The 23,785-nt window shown below is 37.8% G+C and overlaps 1 protein-coding gene across 2 annotated transcripts in view; it reads left to right on the forward strand.

Moving 5' to 3' along the window:
• EYS (eyes shut homolog) overlaps positions 1–23,785 on the forward strand; it is a 1,673,869-nt gene that overhangs the window by 867,874 nt on the left and 782,210 nt on the right. The window lies entirely within an intron of this gene.

Here is a 23,785-nt window from a genome sequence, read left to right on the forward strand (position 1 = left end):
CCTGGAGAACTTAGTATTCAGATACACTTAATGATATTGTGTGCTTTCCTTTGACATTTGTTTTATTTATAAATTTTGCTTTATATTTTTAACCTTAAGAGATAAAGTATATTTAAAAATGAAAAGACTTGAATATGTGAAGAAAACAGTAATTCAGGTCAGTTTCAACTGGAGCACATTGTGGACGAGAGCTGTGAAATGGGCCAGACACGCCAGCTCAGCCTCCCAGCCCTGAGTCTCCACTCTCCCCACACTTACCCAGCTGAGAACTTAAGGAGCCCTTGGATCTACTGTAATGGGAAATTGCCTCTCAAGCTTGCTTCAAAAAAGACCATACAGATACATCAAGCTGGTCTTTAAATACCACTTTCAGCACATTTTCTTGCCCAGTCTGCCTGTTGGAATTTGGAGATTTCTTCCCACCCCATTTGGCCCTTCGAGTCTGAGTTTCTGTCTTTTAGCATGCCCATGATAGCTTGAAGGGGTGGGTCAGAGCATAGTCTGGTTTATTCCATTTATGGTGTCCTCATGTTCCCCGTGAATTTGAGGTTCTTGCCTTGCCGAGGAAGGAATTTAGGGATGAGACAGGGAGGTTAAGAAAGTAAAGTGAGCATTTATTTAAGGAAGAACACACTCTCAGAGGAAGAGCGAGCAGACAGGTGAGGAGTTGCTGCCTTGAGTTTCTTCTGCAAACTGGTTGTGAGGGGCATACAAATGAAGGGGTGGAATACTCACTGCAGAAAGAGGAGTTTGGGGGTCATGTTCCCTGATTTTCGTCCCAGCTCCATCTTCCCGAGAGGAAGAGGGATTTTTGTCCTTATTTAGCTTAGATCAGACGTGTCATGGGGTCGGTACGTGATGGGTACTTCTTATCTGCAAGGCTAATTTTATTGTAATATAATGAGCAACAGGTTACATTCACAAGCAGGAGTTTCCCGCCTTTCCCCACCTTTCTTTGTCTGCCTCCAAGACACTTATCACCCAAAATGTGTGGTTTCCTGTCAGTCTGGAGGTTTCTGCTTTTCTTTGCCCATGGATGCCCACGGTTCACAAGTTGCATGATTTCCTGCCACCTGGCCCCTGCCCCCCTTTCTCTGCTCATACCTAGCTACCTGCCTGCTCTAACACTCAGGGATAAGCACAGTTCATATATGTTTACACATGTGATATACAGTGGTATCTTCCCTACATACAGATGGGAAGGAAGGGATTATTTTTCTTAAACGCGATCATTGATTGAAAGTGGACACGGTTTTCATTAGCCCCAGGAAGAGTCACTCCCTGTGTGAATTTATGTTCCCGATGTTTCAGCTTGTGGACACTGCACTCCGATATCCACCTCACCTAACGTCTTCCTGGACTCATCCTTTACCTACCACACTCTGCTGGCCCAGAGATAAATAATTATTTTCTGTCCACATGTGAAAATGCACGTTTATGCATTTTTATGTATTTATTCACTCATGGACTCACTCTTTAAGTCTTGAGTGTTTTTTATGTGCATGTAAATGTGGAGCATAAGAAAACCATTCTAGGGAAAAGCTGTATCTTCGGATCCCGTGTGCTAAGAGCCAAACAGAGACTCAAGGGGCCAAGTGCCCATGATCTGCTGAATGTACACGTGACCATTGACTGCCTTCCAGGACAAAACACTTAAAAAGGTAAATTGAAATGTTAACAGGAGTAAAATAGTAAAATGTCTCACTATAAAAAAGGCCACAAGGAAAAAGTCATGAATAATTAAGTGCCAAATTAGTTGTGCTGCATTGGCTGTTGGTAACTTGGGACCATGGCCACCCTTTTCAAGACCTGCATCCCTTAGATTTTTCTGCCCTTATGGGTCCTGTGTTCATTTGTCAATGAGAGGCACTGTGCATGTTCTGGAAGGTAGAATGGAAGGAGCAGGCATGATTCTTGCAGCCTCAGGCAGAGGCGGGGGCAAGATCCTGGAATGATTCCCTTCAGGGTTATATGGAGCTGAGATCACAGGATGGTGCTTCTTAGAATTACTTCTGTTGGTGCCACAGTCAAAAATCACGTGTGGCAGCACTCCATGGGTCCTGGAAGTCACAGCGGCTTCTAGGGGCTCCTGGAGCCCATCTGACCCACCTGAGACCCCGACCTTCATTCCTCCATCACTGCTGTGGTGGCGGAAGCCTCAAGTCCCTCAACTGAAACCTTCCACATCTGAACACAAAGAGTGGCTTCTGCTTCTTGGCTAAATTCTGATTGATCTATCAGTTTTCTAGAAAATGAGAGTTTTAAATTACAAAGCAAAAGATGATATCAAACTAATTAATTTTATGTGTACTATGAAGAAGGTCAGAGTGCCTGGAGCAAAGTTAATAGGCCTTTCGAACAAACAGAAATCTCAGGGAGAGTTTTTCAGTGTAACGGTAATTTCTCTTTCCAAGCTACCCTGCATCCATTCCCCCACCACCCACCCACCTGGATGAAATAGACTTTCCTTGTCACTCACAAATAATAAAAATATCCTGCAGGAAGTTTATTACCCATAATGTCTTAATTCATTAATATTTATATCCTACTCCATATTATAACAAAAATTCAAAATCCATTCAAAATCAAGTTCACCTCTTCTACCGCTCAGGCCCCCCAGAGGTAAGAAGTCTACTGTGGGTGGGAGAGAGGTGCTTGGCTGGCTTCTCTTATTATTATTTAACAGGTGTTAGCTGATCTCTGACCATTCTAGATTTAGAAGAGATGGAAGAACAATGTGACACAAAAAAAAATCTCCCTTAAGATCACATCTGGGATGTGTTTCCTGAGTATGACTGGTCAAAGTTGACTTGTTCAGGCATTTTCGTGATTTCTTCAGGCATATCCTCCCCTCCATGGCTGGGTCTCTCACCATCAGTTCTCAAAATGGGTTGAGAGCTCCCTGGGCAGCTGGTGACCTCCACAGAGAGGCTGGCCTCTCTCTCCATCAGGGTCCCCCCAACACTCCCCGTGTACCTCTTGCCCAGGATCTACCACAGTCCAAAGTTGTTTCTCATCCTTCCTCTCCTTCTGTCAAGGTCCATACTGGGTCCGGAGGAAACACACACAATTGAACCATTCATGGGTGGAAGTACAGCTTCTATCTAAGCTCAATTCTTTTCATTTTGCTGTGTGGTGGTAGTTTCAGCCACTGTTTCTTACCCTTTAGATTTCTGGGTGTAAGTTAGACACCCATCCATCTTTTTTTTTTTTTTTTTTTTTTGCGGTACGCGGGCCTCTCACTGTTGTGGCCTCTCCCGTTGCGGAGCACAGGCTCCGGACGCGCAGGCTCAGCGGCCATGGCTCATGGGCCCAGCCGCTCCACGGCATGTGGGATCTTCCCGGACCGGGGCATGAACCCGTGTCCCCTGCATCGGCAAGGCGGACTCCCAACCACTGAGCTACCAGGGAAGCCCCCATCCATCCTTTTATAAAAATTCCAAAAGACACATATAAAACTCTGTGAGTGTTTCCTTTGACCCCTCTCCTCCCCCATTTGATCTGCGGTGGTGATGGTGCACCATCCCTCCCTCGTAGTGTGAAGGATTCACAGTGCACAGACAACATGCTCCAAAGACATCCTCCGACTTTCAGCTCCTATGACATCTTTGATTTTATCCCCTTCACATCCTCAGATGGGTGAGGAGACCAGGGGGCACGGAACATGCTCGTAGCTACCTCTGTTACAAAGCCAACAAATGTGAGCAAATGCCTTTCTCTGATTGTAAGTGTAGTTAACAATTATTTTCCGGTAATCTCTGCTAAACGTAAAGCCACAGTTTAACATCAAGTCACATACAGATACATTTAAAAGGCCACTAAGATTGCTTTGATCTTTGTCAAGGAGAATGTGTTCTCCTTTTCACTTAACATGTAGGCTTCTGAATAATTTGTGTAAGCTTCAAATTAGGAGCAGACAAATCTCCATAACAGACTTACAGAAAAATCTGGAGTCTGCTGTCACATTTTTCTTTTCTCTCAAGAAACTCCCAGAACCACCCATGTTGAGCCTTCCCTGGAGGGATCCTTACCACTCACAGCCATGCTCAGTGCTGTCCAGCTGCTCCTCCTGGTCCTCTGGGAGCTGGCCAGTGCTCCCTCAGCTGCTGGAGGGTGAGCAGTTCCCCCTGAGCCCTGTCCCGCTGCCCAGAAGCACAGCATGCAGCTCTTACAAGCGGCCGCTCCCTGGAGGCTCTGTATTCACTACTCACTATACAAGCTGCAGGGGCTTCAGCTCTCCAGCAGCTCCTGATTGGACCACCTCCCCGCCAAAATATTTCCCTAGCTCTTTATGATAAAGCAAGATGTTAGCTTACATTTAAATGTGATTTTCAACCAAAGGCTACTTTTAAAAAGAAAATATATATTTATAATCCCATCATAAAGAAGGAAAATTTAACTTGAAAGACAGTTTTTCAGCAGTCTATATGCGGATCATACATTTCAATCCACAGAATGAAATGAAGCCTGGGCAGAGACCGCAGAGTATGTATGCAAAAGCAGGAAACACCATGAGTAGTATCCAGAGAGATCCACCCAGGGCTGGATGACATGGCAAAGACCGGCCACAGCACAGAGGTGGAACGGGGTCTGCACTAGGCGATAGTTTTATTACCAGGAAAACATACTTGTTTTTACAGACAAAGTCAGTTGGCTTTATTTCTTAGAAATATTTAGGAAAAGACAAGAAGTTTTGATAATTCTTTTAGGAATTTGTTGCTTTGTTTAAATGACAGCATCAGAAATTTGAATGATTTTTTGTTTTAGGTTGTCAGGTATCAGCTTCCCAGCATAGATGAGATGATTGTTAATAACATGTAAAGTTTGAAACAAGGCAAGCTTTGTAGGACACTTTTACCTTTGTTAATGAAATGGCTGGATTGTAAAGGAATGTATGGTATTGAGGACACATGAAGTAAACATGGGCGACTTAGTTTGGAAATTAGCAAAGGGCTAAATGCCAAATAAGTTCTTTGCATGTTTACAGCATAAAGAGGAAATGAAAATTTATTTCATGATACAAACTGGTTTATATGTACTTTTCTGGGAAATGGTTGAGGTTCTCCAAGAATATGTGCATTTCTGTAATTGGAAGAACACATCTGCTAGAATACTCTAGTGAAAATAATCACTTTCTTGATTTTCTATTCTGAGAACCAGGTTTAAGATTCAAAAGAAGAATTAATTAGCCAGAGAGATCACATGGCACACCCAGCATATAGACCCCTCCTATTTGCAAGAGAAATTTGAAAACCATTTCCAGCAGAGAGATCTCCACTCTCACCTGTTTCACTACCTAGGATCCTACCTCTTAATTGACCATCAACTCTTCATGCTTTGCATCTTTTCTTGTAACTGGGGAATCGTGTTGCCCCTTACATGTCTATTCTTGAAGTTTGGATGCCTGCCAAACTCTTATCAATTTTTACCCCACTCAGTTATTGCCTTAAGTTCTAGTTCTCCAAGTTATGGCTTTCCTACCTACTCCCTTCCGCCTGCTCTCTAAAACCTTCTCATAAAGAACTGCTGCCCTATCTTTTTACCCTGAGCACACAGTTAGAAGTCCCCCAGCATCTGGCACTGTTTTCTAGGCGTAAGCCCTGATTCTTGGATCTCACTGGAATGTGGCCGTTTGCCTTTGTGTGTCTTTCTGATATGTGACGTTCCATGCATAGCTTCTCAGCCTTATCTCCCCACTACTGAACCCAGAAATAATCATGCTGTATGACACTAGTGAGAAAGACAAGGTTAAGTCCAAGTTTATGGCTTTCAAAACTTGATGGAATATAATCTTATAAATGAAGACATGAAGATTATTGCATTAGCTTTCTCCAAGAAACTTGTAACTGATTTTTCCAGGTTGATATCTATGCTATGCTACTATGTAGATATATTTTTATGAAAGGATGACTTTACTATTAAATTGATTTTGAAATTACATGTACGAATAGAATGTACCTTTGCATAAAAGTTCAAATAATTATTTTAACATATTATTGGAGTATAATTGCTTTAAAAGTTGTGTTAGGGCTTCCCTGGTGGCACAGTGGTTGAGAGTCCGCCTGCCAATGCAGGGGACACGGGTTCGTGCCCCGGTCTGGGAAGATCCCACATGCCGCAGAGCGGCTGGACCCATGAGCCATGGCTGCTGAAGCTGTGCGTCCGGAGCCTGTGCTCCACACGGGAGAGGCCACAAGAGTGAGAGGCCCACGTACCGCATAAAAAAAAAAAAAAGTTGTGTTCCTTTCTGCTGTATAACAAAGTGAATCAGCTATATTTATACATATATCACAATAACCCCTCCCTCTTGCGTCTCCCTCCCACACTTCCTATCCCATCCCTCTAGGTGGTCACAAAGCACCAAGGTGATCTCCCTGTGCTATGTGGCTGCTTCCCATTAGCTATCTATTTTACATTTGGTAGTGTATATATGTCCATGACGCTCTCTCACTTCATCCCAGCTTCCCCTTCCCCCTCCCCATGTCATCAAGTCTATTCTCTACATCTGTGTCTTTATTCCTGTCCTGCCCCTAGGTTCTTCAGAACCATTTTTTTTATTAGATTCCATAAATATATGTTAACATATGGAATTTGTTTTTCTTTTTCTGACTTACTTCACTCTGTATGACAGACTCTAAGTTCATCTACTTCACTACAAAAAACTCAATTTCATTTCTTTTAATGGCTGAGCAATATTCCATTGTATATATGTGCCACATCTTCTTTATCCATTCATCTGTCAATGGACACTTAGGTTACTTCCATGTGTTGGCTATTGTAAATAGTGCTGCAATGAACATTGTGGTACATGACTCTTTTTGAATTGTGGTTTTCTCACAGTATATGCCCAGTAGTGGGATTGCTAGTTCTATTTTTAGTTTTTTAAGGAACCTCCATACTGTTCTCCATAGTGGCTGTATCAATTTACATTCACACCAAAAGGGCAAGAGAGTTCCCTTTTCTCCACACCCTCTCCAGCACTTATTTTTGTAGATTTTTTGATGATGGTCATTGTGACTGGTGTGAGATAATACCTCATTGTAGTTTTGATTTGCATTTCTCTAATGATTAGTGATGTTGAGCATTCTTTCATGTGTTGTTGTCAATCTGTGTACCTTCTTTGGAGAAATGTCTATTTAGGTCTTCTGCCCATTTTTGGATTGAGCTGATTTTTTTTTTTTTTTTTTTTTTTTTTGGTTTTTTTGATATTGAGCTGCATGGGCTGCTTCTATATTTTGGAGATTAATCCTTTGTCTGTTGCTTCATTTGCAAATATTTTCTCCCATTCTGAGTGTTGTCTTTTCATATTGTTTATGGTTTCCTTTGTTGTGCAAAAGCTTTTAAGTTTCATTAGGTCCCATTTGTTTATTTTTGTTTTTATTTCCATTGCTCTAGGAGGTGGGTCAAAAAGGATCTTGCTGTGATTTATGTCATAGAGTGTCCTGCCTATGTTTCTTCTAAGAGTTTTATAGTGTCTGACCTTACATTTAGGTCTTTAATCCATTTTGAGTTTATTTTTGTGTATGGTGTTAGGGAGTGTTGGAATTTCACTCTTTTACATGTAGCTGTCCAGTATTCCCAGCACCACTTATTGAAGGGGCTATCTTTTCTCCACTGTATATTCTTGCCTCTATTATCAAAAATAAGGTGACCATATGTGCCTGGGTTTCTCTCTGAGCTTTTTATCCTGTTCCATTGATCTATATTTCTGTTTTTGTGTCAGTACCATACTGTCTTGATTACTGTAGCTTTGTAGTATAGTCTGAAGTCAGGGAGCCTGATTCCTCCAGCTTCATTTTTCTTTCTCAAGATTGCTTGGCTATTCGGGATCTTTTGTGTTTCCATACAAATTGTGAAACATTTTGTTCTAGTTCTGTGAAAAATATCATTGGCTGTTTGATAGGGATTGCATTGAATCTGTAGATTTCTTTGAGTAGTATAGTCATTTTCAAAGGGCTGATTCTTCCAATCTAAGAACATGGTATATCTGTCCATCAGATTGTATCATCTTTAATGTCTTTCATCAGCATCTTATAGTTTTCTGCATACAGGTCTTTGTCTCCTTAGGTAGGTTCATTCCTAGGTAGTCTATTCTTTTTGTTGCAAGGGTAAATGGGAGTGTTTCCTTAATTTCCATTTCAGATATTTCATCATTAGTGTATAGGAATGCAAGAGATTTCTATGCATTAATTTTGCCTGTTTCTACTTTACCAAATTCATTGATTAGCTAGTAGTTTTCTGGTAGCATCTTCAGGATTCTCTATTTATAGTATCATGACATCTGCAAACAGTGACAGTTTTACTTCTTCTTTTCCGGTTTGGATTCCTTTATTTCCTTTTTTCTCTGATTGCTATGGCTAAAACTTCCCAAACTATGTTGAATAATAATGGTGAGAGTGGGCAACATTGTTTTGTTCCTGATCTTAGTGGAAATGGTTTCAGGTTTTCACCATTGAATGATGTTGGCTGTGGGTTTGTCATATATGGCCTTTATTATGTTGAGGCAAATTCCCTCTTTGCCTACTTTCTGGAGGGTTTTTTATCATAAATGAGTGTTGAATTTTGTTGAAAGCTTTTTCTTCATCTATTCAGGTTATCATAAGGTTTTTATCCTTCAATTATTTAATATGGTGTATCACATTGATTGATTTGCATATATTGAAGAATCCTTTCATTCCTGGGATAAATCTCACTTGATCATAGTGTATGATCCTTTTAGTGAGCTGCTGGATTCTGTTTTCTAGTATTTTGCTGAGGATTTTTGCATCCATATTCATCAGTGATATTGGCCTGTAGTTTTCTTTTTTTTTCTTGTGACATCTTTGTCTGGCTTTGGTATCAGGATGATGGTAGCCTCATATAATGAGTTTGAGAGCTTTCCTCCCTCTGATGTATTTTGGAAGAGTTTGAGAAAGATAGGTGTTAGCTCTTCTCTAAATGTTTGATAGAATTCACCTGTAAAGCCATCTGGTCCTGCCTTTGGTTTGTTGGATGATTTTTAATCACAGTTTCAATTTCAGTGCTTGTTATTGTTCTGTTTATATTTTCTATTTCTTCCTTGTTCAGTCTCACAAGTTGTGCATTTCTAAGAATTTGTCCATTTCTTCCAGGTTCTCCATTTTATTGGCAATAGTTGCTTGTAGTAATCTCTCATGATCCTTTGTATTTCTGCAGTGTCAGTTGTTACTTCTTTTTCATTACTAATTCTGTTGCTTTGAGTCTTCTACCTTTTTTTTTCCCCCTTTTTTTCTTTTTTTCCCCCTTTTTTCTTGATGAATCTGGCTAATGGTTTATCAATTTTGTTTATCTTCTCAAAGATCCAGCTTTTTTTTTTTTTTGACCTTTGATATTGTTTCCTTCATTCCATTTTTGTTTATTTCTGATCTTTTGTTTATGACTTCTTTCCTTCTGCTAACTTCAGGGTTTTTTTGATCTTCTTTCTCTAATTGCTTTAGGTGTAAGGTTAGGTAGGTTATAAGAGATTTTTCTTGTTTCTTGAGGTAACATTATATTGCTATAAACTTCCTTATTAGAACTGCTTTTCCTGTATCCAATAGGTTTTGGGTCATCGTATTTTCTTTGTCATTTGTTTATTGGTAGTTTTTGATTTCCTCTTTGATTTCTTCAGTGATCTCTTGGTTATTTAATAGTGTATTGTTTAGCCTCCATGTGTTTGTATTTTTTACAGTTTTCTTTCCTGTAATTGATATCTAGTCTCATAGCATTGTGGTTGGAAAAGATACTTGATACAATTTCAATTTTCTTAAATTTACCAAGGCTTGATTTGTGACCCAAGATATGATCTATCCTGGAGAATGTTCCATGAGCACTTGAGAAGAAAGTGTATTCTGTTGTTTTTGGATGGAGTGTCCTTTAAATATCAATTAAGTCCATCTTGTTTAATGTATCACTTAAAGCTTATGTTTCCTTATTTATTCTCATTTTGGATGGTCTGTCCATTGGTGAAAGTGGGGTGCTAAAGTCCCCTACTATGATTGTGTTACTGTCAATTTCCCCTTTTTTGACTGTTAGTATTTGCCTTATGTATTGAGGTGCTCCTACGTTGGGTGCATAAATATTTAAAATTGTTATATATTCTTCTTGGATTGATCTCTTGATCATTATGTAGTGTCCTTCTTTGTCTCTTCTAATAGTCTTTAATTTAAATTCTATTTTGTCTGATATGAGAATTGTTACTCCAGCTTTCTTTTGATTTCCATTTGCATGGAATATCTTTTTCCATCCCCTCACTTTCAGTCTGTATGTGTCCCTAGGTCTGAAGTGGGTATCTTGTAGACAGCATATATACGGGTCTTGTTTTTGTATCCATTCAGCCAGTCTATGTCTTTTGGTTGGAGCATTTAATCTATTTACATTTAAGGTAGTTATCAGTATGTATGTACTTATTACCATTTTCTTAATTGTTTTGGGTTTGTTATTGTAGATCTTTTTTCTTCTCTTGTGTTTCCTGCCTAGAGAAGTTCCTTTAGCATTTGTTGTAAAGCTGGTTTGGTGTTGCTGAATTCTCTTAGCTTTTGTTTGTCTGTAAAGCTTTTAATTTCTCTGTTGAATCTGAATGAGATCCTTGCTTGGTAGAATAATCTTGATTGTAGTTTTTTCCCTTTCATCACTTTAATTATGTCCTGCCACTCCCCTCTAGTTACAGAGCTTCTGCTGAAAAATCAGCTGTTAACATTATGGGGATTCCCTAGTATGTTATTTGTTGCTTTTCTCTTGTGGCTTTTAATATTTTTCCTTTGTATTTACAGTTTGATTAATATGTGTCTTAGCATGTTTCTCCTTGGATTTATCCTGTACGGGACTCTCTGCACTTCCTGGACTTGATTGACTATTTCCTTTCCCATATTCGTGAAATTTCCATCTATAATCTCTTCAAATATTTTCTCAGTCCCTTTGTTTAGCTATTCTTCTTCTGGGACCCTATATTCAAATGTTGGTGTGTTTAATGTTTTTCCAGAGGTCTCTCTGACTGTCCTCAATTCTTTTCAATCTTTTTTCTTTATTCTGCTCTGTTGTAGTTATTTCCACTCTTTTATCTTCCAGATCATTTATCTGTTCTCCATCAGTTATTCTGCTATTGATTCCTTCCAGAGAACTTTTAGTTTCATTTATTGTGTTGTTCATCATTGTTTGTTTGCTTTCTAGTTCTTCTAGGTCCTTGTTAAATGTTTCTTGTATTTTCTCCATTCTATTTCCATGATTTTGGATGATTCTTACTATTATTACTCTGAATTCTTTTTCAGGTAGACTGCTTATTTCCTCTTCATTTGTTTGGTCTGGTGGCTTGTTACTTTGCTCCTTCATCTGCTGCATATTTCTCTGTCTTCTCATTTTGTTTAACTTACTGTGTTTGGGGGTCTCTTTTTTGTGGGCTGCAGGTCCATAGTTCCCTTTGGTTTTGGTGTCTCCCCCCAGTGGCTAAGGTTGGTTCAGTGGGTTGTGTAGTTTTCCTAGTGGAGGGGACTGGTGCCTGTGTTCTGGTGGATGAGGCTGGATCTTGTCTTTCTGGTGGGCAGGACCTCATCCAGTGGTGTGTTTTTGGGTGGCTGTGAACTTATTATGATTTTAGGCAGCCTCTCTGCTAATGGGTCAGGTTGTGTTCCTGTCTTGCTAGTTGTTTGGCATGGGGTGTCCAACACTGGAACATGCTGGTTGTTGATTGGAGCTGTGTCTTAGTCTTGAGATGGACATCTCTGGGAGATCTCTCACCAGTTGATATTACATGGGCCTAGGAGGTCTCTGGTGGTCCAATGTCCTGAAGTTGGCTCTCCCATCTCTGAGGTCAGGCCTGGCACCCAGCTGGAGAACTAACAGTCTGACACCCAGCTGGAGCACCAAGACTCTGTCAGCCACACTACTCAGAAGACAAGGAGAAAAATAGAGATAAATTAAATTAAATTTAAAAGTTATTAATATAAAAAAATTAAATATTATTAAATAAAAAAGTAATAAAAAAAAGACAAGAGTAACCAAGCCAATAAACAAATCCACCAGTGATAACAAGCACAGGAAACTAAACTAAGATAAACATATAAATCAGAAACTAGTCAGTTGCATACAGCAAACCCCAAGTCTACAGTTGCTCCCTTTCCACCACCTCAATTTTGGGATGATTTGTTGTCTATTCAGGTATTCCACAGATGCAGGGTACATCAAGTTGATTGTGGAGATTTAATCAGCTGCTCCTGAGGCTGCTGGGAGAGATTCTTCTTTCTCTTCTTTGTTCGCACAGCTCCTGGGATTCAGCTTTGGATTTGGCCCCACCTCTGCACGTAGGTCACCTGAGGGCATCTCTTCTTCGCTGAGATAGGACGGGATTAAAGGTGCAGCTGATTCCAGGCCTTTGGTTCTCTCAGTCCAGGGGGAGGGAGGGGTATGGAATGCAGGGCGAACCTGTAGTGGCAGAGGCTGGCCTGATGTTGCAATGGCCTGAGGCGCACCATGTGTTCTCCCAGGAAAGTTGTCCCTGGATCACAGGACCCTGGCAGTGGCGGGCTGCACAGGTTTCTGGGAGGGGAGATATGGATAGTGACCTGAGCTTGCACACAGGCTTCTTGGTGGCTACAGCAGCAGCCTTAGCATCTCATGCCCATCTCTGGTGTCTGCACTGATAACCATGACTCGTGCCTGTCTCTGGAGCTTGTTTAGGTGGTGCTCTGAATCCCCTCTCCTCGTGCACCCTGAAACAATGTCCTCTTGCCTCTTAGGCAGTTCCAGACATTTTCCCAGACTCCCTCCCAGCTAGCTGTGCTGCACTAGCCCCCTTCAGGCTATGTTCATGCAGCCAACCCCAGTTTTCTCCCTGGTTCTGACCTCTGAAGCCAGAGCCTCAGCTCCCAGCTCCTACCCCACCTGGTGGGTGAGCAGACAAGCCTCTCAGGCTGGTGAGTACTGGTCAGCACCAATCCTCTGTGTGGGAATCTTTCCACTTTGCTCTCTGGACCACTGTTGCTGCGCTCTCCTCCATGGCTCCAAATCTTCCTCCCCGCCAACCCGCATCTCTGCCAGTGAAAGGGCTTCCTAGTCTGTGGAAACTTTTCATCTTTCACATCTCCCTCCCAGAGGTGCAGGTCCAGTCCCTATACTTTTGTCTCTGTTTCTTCTTTTTTCTTTTGCCCTACCCAGGTACATGGAGGAGTTTCTTGCCTTTTGGGATGTCTGAGGTCTTTTGCCAGCATTCAAAATGTTTTGTAGGAGTTGTTCCACATGTAGATGTAATTTTGATGTATTTGTGGGGGTGAAGGTGATCTCCATGTCTTATTCCTCTGCCTCCTCTCCTCTCCTCTTACTCCTTTCAAATAATTTTTTACTACATTTAGCCCTACATTTTTTTTCTAATTGAATTAAATTAAAAATGTGTTTTTCCATGTTATTTTGGAGCTAAGTGTCATACCAAAGTACAATGTGAAACTATTAAAGTTAAATATTTGGTAGAAAATAAATAAATTTGCTTAGACTAAACATCTATGAAACCATTATAATTTTCCTTTTAACCAAGTATAAACGTGAATATTTTTATTTCTCTCAGTGTTCCACAGAATACACCTAGGATTATAATTGTGTAGAAGAAAGGGTTGGTAGATCTGGCATTCTACATTTGACTGAATCCCTGTTTAAGTATGCAACTTCAGGATAATCCATGATTTCTTTATCCATTGTACAGTTCTGTTTGTAAGGAGAAGTAACTCATTTAACTCGGCTATTTGTAATTAAACTGTTACAATATTTTGAGTGCGTTTGATCTTCCATATTTGATTTAATGGTTATAGATTTATTTAACAGCATGGAGAGTATAAATTCAGAATGTATGATGCAATTATTATAAATTAATTCCATCTTAGTTGACTTTTAAAAGCTGGAATTTAATGCACTTATATAAAAGGGGAACCCTAGTTAATATACAATAAAATTATACGAGAATTACTTAAACTTAGGCTATAAATGTAAATTACATTCTTATTAGCATATAAAACTTTCAGTATTACTGTTGTCAAGATATTTAGGCATAGCCATAAAGCATAGTTACTGCTAGAGTTAATTTTTTTGAAAAATAAAAATGAGTTCATCTTTACTATGTTTTCTGGTGGCACTGAAAATGTATTTAATTAGCTTCTTAAAAATAATTATGTGAAGAGGTGATTAAGATATGGTCATTATCATCATTGCCTAAAATTTTATCTCACACACACATATAGCAATATATGCATGTGCACATGTACAGGTATATGTAGCTCATGAAACATACACAAGAATTGCTCAATATGTTAATATAAACATTTAAATCAACTCTGATACTTGATAATTACATAAATTAGCATCTATTTGAAAAGAAATACCCATATGAGGCCTTCGAGATCACAAGGTTTTAAGGGTGCTGAAATTTACTAGCAAGATTCCATAACAAATTTTTAGCAGAAATTGAGGAATTGAACATAAATACCTCATATAAAATTAAATAGACATTTAAAATTAAATACATAATCATTAATGCACTTAAACAAAGCATTCCTATTTACTTACTTTTACAAATGAATCTACAGGCTTAGTCAAGATATTTTCTTATTCATATTGAAAGTGAGACTATATTTTACTGATCAACTGAAGAGTGGAAAATTGTCCAAATCTGTGTACAATTTTAAAAAAGAAATACTGCCTTTATGTTTATGTTATAACAAAATGTGCAGTCAAAATGCATTATGCTAAGTACTAATTTACATTTCAATTTTGTTTTCAAGTATTATTTTCATAGCTGTAACTAATTCATCTAAAAGTAATGGAAAATCAAGCAGCAGTCATCTCTTGAGCTATAGATTCTGAAGACCTATTTGGAAAATGAAATGGAACAAATAAATCTATTACTGTAGAGAAAATGTTCAAATATAATTTAAAGGTGGAACAGCCTTGCACTTATTTGTAATGTGCAAGGCAAAATTTGTGAACCTCAGATATTTGTGACTACTCCTTATTTTTGTGAATAAAACTTTCCACACTTCTGCTTTTCTTACCTAATCTGTGTTCCCTTTTCTATTTTTCTCATTCTCCTGTCCCTTTGGTATCCTAAGTTTGAGTCTCTCTATAACCCTTGCTTTGACAATCATATCCACTCCTGCAAATTCTATCATAAATGTTGTGAAAATGTTTTACTCATCAGGGTTAAACTGAACCTGACTCTGAAAGCAGTTACTCATAGAACCAGCAGGATTGCTGGAGAAGCAGCTCTTTGCAAAAGAAGACAAGATAGGCAAAACCTTGACACAAGAACATTTACTTGGGATGTCATCACTAGCCCTGTCACAGTTAGACACTAGTGTAATGTAGTCAGTCTGATACTATCTCAGACCCTCTGCCTTTGGCATATTCTCTCAAGATGTTAGTATCATTCAGGAGCATTCAGTTGGCCATGCTTGGGTCACATGGCCACGCTCCAGCTCTCTAGGATGGGTAAAAGAAAGGTCTTCATTCTCTCAAGATAGGTGGTGCCACGTAGCCTCCTAAGTTTCTATCTACTTGTTACTTGTTTCCCCCTGGACTTCCTAATTAGCATTGAAATTCATCATCTTATATAGATAACAAATTTCCCAATGATTATTTTTTTCTTCTGACATCTTGATCTTCACTCACACCTGAGTTTACATATTGATGAGGAGTCCAGAAGAAAGCACTGGCCTGGCCAGAGAGATCAGAAGCGTGAGAGAGCTCCAACCATGGGCTGTGCTCTCATGGGAGAAGCACCACTCTATTCATGGAGATAGTTTTATGCAAATTCTTGGGGGGAAAGATTCAGTGTCAGGTATGTTAAAAGTCATCATAATTCTTTCTCTTAAGAATGTTCTTTCTAAAGCACAGCAGCAATCACACTACTTTCTGTTTTAAGACCTTAATTGTTCATCTGTTACCACTGTAGAATAAAATTATAGTCTTTCTCATTGGATTGAAAGTCCCACAAGATTTATCTTTCACTGACCATTACAATTTCACTTCGTGCTAATCAAAATTCTTCATCTTTAAGCATACCAAAAATTTACATGGATCACAACATTCACTGAATTGATACATTTCTTCACAATGTGCCCTCCAACTACATAGTTATCTCAATTGTTCTTATAAATATCCTATAATATTCATGAAGATTTAAGGTCTTTCTTGGTTGCCTTGACCTGAGGAATTGTCTTCAGAGATATCTATTAGTGATCCATTAGCTGTCCATTATTTATTTTTCATTTAGCACTCACCCATTTGTTATAGGGACAGTGAAAATATTTTCTTATTTTCTGCTCAGTTTATCATACATAGAGTAGATGCTACAATTTTATGTTTCAAAATTCAAAAGTAAGGAAATATTTTTCTTGCTGTGTAAGATACTAATTTGTCATTTCAATTTTCATAGAATACAAGTTTAAAATATAAAAGTGAGTTGTTTAATGAAGAATGGCAAAATATTTTGATAAAGAAAAGAAAAAAGTATGTCAATGACAGTTTTACCAATTTTACATTATCTTGGGTAGAGAACAGAATAGCTCACATATAGCTAACACATTTTTAATTCAATTATATACTCTTTCATGAATTTTTATATTGCTTATCATAAAAATGTCTACCTGGCTATTTTATAATTAAAATTAAATTGAATTCCCTAATGGGTTTTAGATTCATAAGTATCTTATAGTAAAACTATATCAAAGTATTTCTATAAAAGTATAAATAGAAAAAAATACAATATGTAGGGATATTTGGGTCAGTCTTACTCAGATTTCTTTTTTTCCTTTAAGTAGAATCAAAGTAACAGTACTAGGAGTTATATATCTATTGTTTTTTCAAGGTGTCTCTAATTTTCAGAAACATTACAAAAAGGTAACAAAACCAAAAAACAAGTATAATAATTGAGAGTACATCAAGAGTGTTTTATTATTATTATTGATAGAGCTATTTCACACATCATTTTGGAATGATTTAAACATGAAAAGCCTTTGTATTCTAAAAATTTATTGACATGTAAATCTAGAGTGTCTGCACTCTTACTTCTATTTTTGTTGTTTTTCCTGGGCAAATCCCTATGCCTGTCCTTGCTGCCTTCTCTTTCAATCTTTTTTACAATCTTTAAACCTCTTCTATATATTTGCTCCATCTATTATGACCTATCATATCTTTAAAACCTCTCTTTGCCTTTTTTCTTCTCATTTACCTGAAGTATCTCAGATCAATTAACATACCAGTCTTCAGCCTGCATCTCACTGAAACCACTGATCTTCTCATTTCCTTTCCAGGCCTTCCTATTCCCCCCTAAACCTCAACACAGGGAAGCCTCCCCAAGATGATTGTCATAGGCAACTTTCTCTGAGAGCATCACCATCTTCATTCTCAAAATCAGTGACCTTCCTCAGCCACATTTCCTTTAATCTTGCTACAGTGTTTACTGCCCTTCTTCTCCCCTGCTTCTTAAATGCGTTGCCTACTCTGGCTGTTACTTTCCTTTCTAAATCCCCCTCCTATCTTTCTGAGCATTATTTGTTGTTGACGTTTTGCATAGAATACCCTCTGACAGAATGAAATATATTCTAACTCTTTAGAATTTCATTATAAATACAGGTCTTGGTTATAACCAGTAGAACCCAACGCTAGGTAATTTAGTAAATGCACACATACATACTACATGTGCACACACATATGTGTATGTATGCACACATGTATGTGCATATATGTATGTATGCATAAATGTGTATATGTATAGACATACACTAAGGGGCTTTTATCAAAAAGATATTGAGGGGCTTCCCTTGTGGTGCAGTGGTTGAGAGTCCTCCTGCCGATGCAGGGGACACGGGCTCGTACCCCAGTCCAGGAAGATCCCACATGCCGCAGAGCGGCTGAGCCTGTGAGCCATGGCCACTGAGGCTGCGCATCCAAAGCCTGTGCTCTGCAACAGGAGAGGCCACAACAGTGAGAGGCCTGTGTACTGAAAAAAAAAAAAAGATGTTGAGGAAAAAACTGAAGAGATTTCAGAAAGGACACGTTTCAGAAAGGTCAACAGTAGCAGAACTAATGATGGTGTTTAGGTGCTGCCATTCCCATGGGCATGTTCCAAATATTCCTTGGTTTATATCTTTTAGCTGAAGATGCAAACTTTAGGAAGCTAGCATCTGATTTGCATAGATGGGGTCAGGAAAGGTGGTACAGCTTAACACTACTGAAAATTTAGTGTATAAGTACTAAGTGCTAAAAACAAAATTCAGATATTATTAGAGAAAAAGGAGCAGTAGATACAGGGAAGGCAGAAAGAGCAGATATCCACCTTGTGTGCCTTTCCTTGTCCTCTCAGAAAGCTCCCTGGCTCTGAGGGAGCTGGCAGAGAGAGGGAGACCAGGACAGCTGACTGGTGCAGTGTTTATGTCCTGCACGTCCAAAACCCAATCTTGTATATCCTTCCAGCTCTAATCAGTGGCACACCATCTATTTGTCTAAAAAGAGGAAATGATAGTGATAGTCTGATATTGGAACTCAATTATGTATCACACTAAATACATTGAACTAAAACATGAAGAAATAATATATCCCCAGAGCCCTTTTAATTGAGTACTACTCTTTGTCCTAAATCATCCTGAGATGGTGAGACACATTCACAGACCAATAAGAAGGAAGTAAACAAATCAATGTTTTTGTTATAAGGACTCCTCCATTCGGATCAGATGTTCAGCTTTTTGATAAGTATGTATGTACATACAGTTGTAGTGACTTTCTCTTCTGTTTCTTGGGATCTTGAGTTTCAGCTACATTATGACCTTAACTGGACAAAACAAACAGTTTTATATAAATAACTATTGTTGATTTGCAGAGACGATTATTTTTTATTTGTACAGGATTCTTTTTGCCTACTACATAACATAGTTCAGACCTTTAAAATCAACCATTAATATCCCTTGTCATTGTTACTCGTAATTAGAATAAGGCTTAGCAGGAGAGAAGAAAGAAGACGGAGCGGATATGGCGGAAGCATCACCTAAGGAGGGTGGGGTCTGGATGTCCTGGACACTCAGGCGTCCCTGAGTGAGCAGTCAAGTGGTGCCTGGGGTGCACGGGCTCCCCTTGCTCAGTGGGTTCTGACTCTGGCATATTTTAGAACTAATCATTAATGCTTTCTTTCTGTTGACACATATAGGAAAGAGATGTAGATTCATAAATTGAGACCAAAGCAAAATTGAAGATCAGATGAATTTCCCCCCTGATATAAGCAAGCATTTGACCTATATTTTGGTATTTTGCAAGTAAATATTTAAAATTTCAATATGAATTTTGATTTTATAACATAATAAAATATAAAACATTTACTTTTGGTGCAGTGCACTAATAATCACCTTTGTAATCCAATTTTTCACAGAAGTGTTTTTGATTTTATTAAATAGTTGTTTTTAAAATGAAGTCTGTCTCTTTCAGTATTGTATAATCTTTTCAGGTATATCTTTCTTTTTTATTGGAGTATAATTGCTTTACAGTGTTGTGTTAGTCTCTGCTGTACAATGAAGTGAAGCAGCTATATATATACATATATCCCGTCCCTCTTGGACCTCCCTTCCCCCCCAGTCCCACCCATCCAGGTCATCACAGAGCACCGAGTTGAGCTCCCTGTTGTATACAGCAGGTTCCCACTAGCTATCTATTTTATACACGGTAGTGTAGTTATGTCAAACCTAATCTCCCAATCTGTCCCACCCTCCCCTTGCCCTGCCCCATGTCCACACATCCATTCTCTATATCTGCATTTCTATTCCTGCCCAGCAAATAGGTTCATCTGTACCATTTTTGTAGATTCCACGTATATACTTTAATATATGGTATTTTTTTTTCTCTGTCTGGCTTACTTCACCCTGTATGACAGACTCTAGGCCCAACCACACCTCTACAAATAACCCAATTTCATATCTTTCTAAGGCTGAGTATTATTCCATTATATATATGTACCACATCTTCTTTATCCATTCGTCTCTTGATGGACATTTAGTTTGTTTCTGTGTCCTGGCTATTGTAAATAGTGCTTCAATGAACATTGGGTTGCATGTGTCTTTTTGAATTATGGTTTTCTCAGGGTATATGCCCAGTAGTGGGATTGCTGGGTCATATGGTAGTTCTATTTGTAGTTTTTTAAGGAACCTCATTCCTGTTCCTCACAGTGACTGTATCAATTTACATCCCCACCAACAATGCAAGAGGGTTCCCTTTTCTCCACACCTTTTCCAGCATTTATTGTTTGTAGAGCTTTTAATGATGGCCATTCTGATCGGTGTGAGGTGATACCTCATTGTAGTTTTGATTTGCATTTCTCTAATAATAAGTGATGCTGAGCAGCTTTTCATGTGCCTCTTGGCCATCTGTATGTCTTCTTTGGAGAAATGTCTATTTAGGTCTCAAAATTGATTAAAGACCTAAATGTAAGACCAGACTCTATAAAACTCTTAGAGGAAAACATAGGAAAAACACTCTTTGACATAAATTACAGCAAGATCTTTTATGATCCATCTCCTTGAGTAATGAAAATAAAAACAAAAATAAGCAAATGGGACCTAATTAAACTTAAAATATTTTGAACAGCAAAGGAAACCATGAACAAGACAAAAAGACAACCCTCAGAATGGGAGAAAATATTTGCAAATGAAGCAACAAAGGATTAATCTCCAAAATATACAAACAGCTTATGCAGCTCGATATCAAAAAAAAAAAAAAAAATCAGACAACCCAAACAGGTCTATCTTTATCTTCTTAAGGAAAAATGGAAAGAAAAGCATTCATAAGTGAATTATGTTCTATAATTTTAAGAGTTTCATATATCATATCAAAAATAAAAGAATTCAGATTGTAAAATGTAATATTAACATTTTCACTAAGAATTTCACTTTTTCATGTTATGAATATGTCTTCAATGTACATGATATACATGATAACCTGAATTTTCATTAACATTTGATAAACTAACATAGTCATGAACATTTTCTTTGAAAAATATACTGTTCATGAAATTGCATGTGGATTTTATATCATTGTATGATATTCTCCCCTCTGTGCTTTTTGTAGATGTAAATAATTTGAATGCCTTTGTCTTTCCCAAGTTTATTTCAAGCAGACTTCAAATTATCACTACCAGTATGTAAACATTTACTGCGAGACTAAATTTCCTACCTGGTAAATTTGAATATCAATTATAGAATTTAGGAGAACCAAATAATAAAGTGAAGGAGAAAAAATATTGATTCTCAGTATTCATTGAAAACAGTAATGCCCTTATCAAAATTTGTGAGGTAGAAGGGAATTAGACACACCAGTCTTCATAAATTGACTTAGCTTTTGCCTATGTCATTTCAAAACTAGCACTAACAAAAAGTTTGCAATTATGTTTTTCTTTTCTTTTTTATTATGTGCAATTATTAAAAATATCACATATGTATGTAACTGTTACCATTCTAGAGCAGAACAATAGCCATCTGTTCATGATTAGTTTTTGTGATATAAAGTTGCTCTTGAGAAGGACTCAGCCTTCCTTGATATATATAGTTGCAAACTACGCTGTCACCACAGAGAAATTATTTCACACCATATTATATTCACTAGTGTGCACCCTGTAGAATGGGAATTGATTATTTTAATGTAGCCATGATGACAGTCTATATTTTCTAATCTCATCAAATCCATTGGATACAATCAAGGTTTGTTTCCATAGCAACCATGAGTGAAAGGAAGAACTACAGTACAGGTATATCCTGCACTTCAAAGAAGATGAAATTTCAAAAATGGGGGGGGGGGCGCTAGGTGAATTCTGGGAGGAGGGGATTCTGATTTGATAGCCACCAAGAAGTGTCTATGAATCTTTGACCAAGGACTACACTTTAAATAATTTGCTACACTTTCAGGCAGACAAATCTTGAAGAAGCAATAACTTCCAGGATAAAATTTGACTGTTCCAGGAAACAGTGCGTTCAAATTTCCTACAAGGCTGAAAAACATTTTTAAATCTAAAATTGAAGATGATAGAATAACCATGACGGTTTAAAAATAATCAGGCTAAGGTCTTGCCACTGCTCTGTAATTGTGAAACTGTAATTTTTATAATTTACAATTTCTGTAACTTAAAAAGAAAACTCATTTAAAACCAACATTCTTATTATTTTCAAGTTGCCAGAACAAAAATTTGCAGCCTCTTTCCACAGGAGGGAGTAAAGATGAGTTATGTAAGAGAGACAGAAGAAATTATATCTTATTGATCCATTCTGAGAAGGTAGCAAAGACCTGCCTAGAGAATAACATAGAAAAAAGCTGTAAACTCTGGAAAAAAAAGCAGGAGAACAGCAATTGCTGAATAGCAATGCTTAATCTAAAGATAATAATAAGGAAATTAACTCTTTTTCCCTGAAGACCCAGTTGAGTCCCTCTAGTATTGATGAGAAGAGAGGCTTGGAGTAGAGCCAGGGTAGCAATTGAAAATCGACACTGCATCACTGATCGCCTAAGCCTGAATGTGATGTAATGTAATCCACAGAAACAAAAGCTCTTTGGGGTCCTCAATAACTTTTAACAGCATAAGAAAGTTCTGAGATCAACAGGATTGAAAGCCATTAGTCTGTGGTATTAAATCTTCTAAAAATACAGCAACAACTTGAGCCCAAGCATACAGAAAATGAATAAAGAGAGACGACATCGTGCCAGTCACATCATTTTAGGGCTTGAATAAAAATTAGAGCTTATTTTTCTATACAGAACTAATTTAGGGATGAGGAAACTGAGACCTAAAGCATGAACAACTACCTAGAATTTTACATTGGAAAAAGCACCCATTGTTCTTGACCCTAAAGCAATGCTCTTTCAGTTATTCTACATTGCTTTATTTAAAATGTATATTTTTTATTTAGCTTTAAATCATCAATATTACATTGTTTTAATCAATATAAGTGACTAAAGGCAAGAATTTTCTTGTTTATTTTAGTAACATTTCACAGTTTTTTCAGATATATGTTTCTTTCTTTCATTTACAAAAATATTTTAAAAAGCAAGATAGAACACATATTTTTTTGTTATACACCCAATTTCATTAAGTTGCCACTAGTTGCACCTCTGCTAACATTATAACATATGGATGGACATTCAGAATGTTAGACACTCAAACTACTAGAGTAGTAGTAAGCATAATCCAGCCAGTAGTAAGCATAATCTAACCATAACCTAATCTTCAGTAAGGATAGAAAAACATCAATCCTATTCAGGAATGGTTTCAAGTGTGAAAAAACCTTCACATTCCTTTACCACTTTATGTAAAGATGAGTCCTTTCCTTCTGGCCTCTTTATTTGTGGTAGCAGCTCTTCATTATTTTTTTAAAAAAAGCAAAACAAAACAAAGCAAGCTCATTGTTATAGAAACCTGACCCCAATAAAATTATGTAGAGAATTGACCAGTAATTTTTTTTCTAAATTTGGAGATAAAGGAAAGAACGGGGATCCTTTCCCTCCCTGAGTTTCTATGTATTTGTTGTCCTCACTTGAGTCTCCATGTTTTAGAATCATTTAGTCCAACCCTTTACCCAGTTGATTTTCATCTCTAAGAAACAAGATGTTTTCAATTTGAAAAAAAAAAAAAAGACTATGATATAGACAGTCTCTTATTATGGTCTTCATATGGTAATCAAATTTCAGTTCCCTCTCCAACTTCACCAGAAACTTCCTTGTATGATAGACGGTCTCTTCTACTTTGTGTGTGTGTATTTATGGGATGGATAATTTGAACAATTAG

Source organism: Orcinus orca, chromosome 12 (assembly GCF_937001465.1).
Source record: "Orcinus orca chromosome 12, mOrcOrc1.1, whole genome shotgun sequence".
Classification (NCBI taxonomy): domain Eukaryota; kingdom Metazoa; phylum Chordata; class Mammalia; order Artiodactyla; family Delphinidae; genus Orcinus; species Orcinus orca.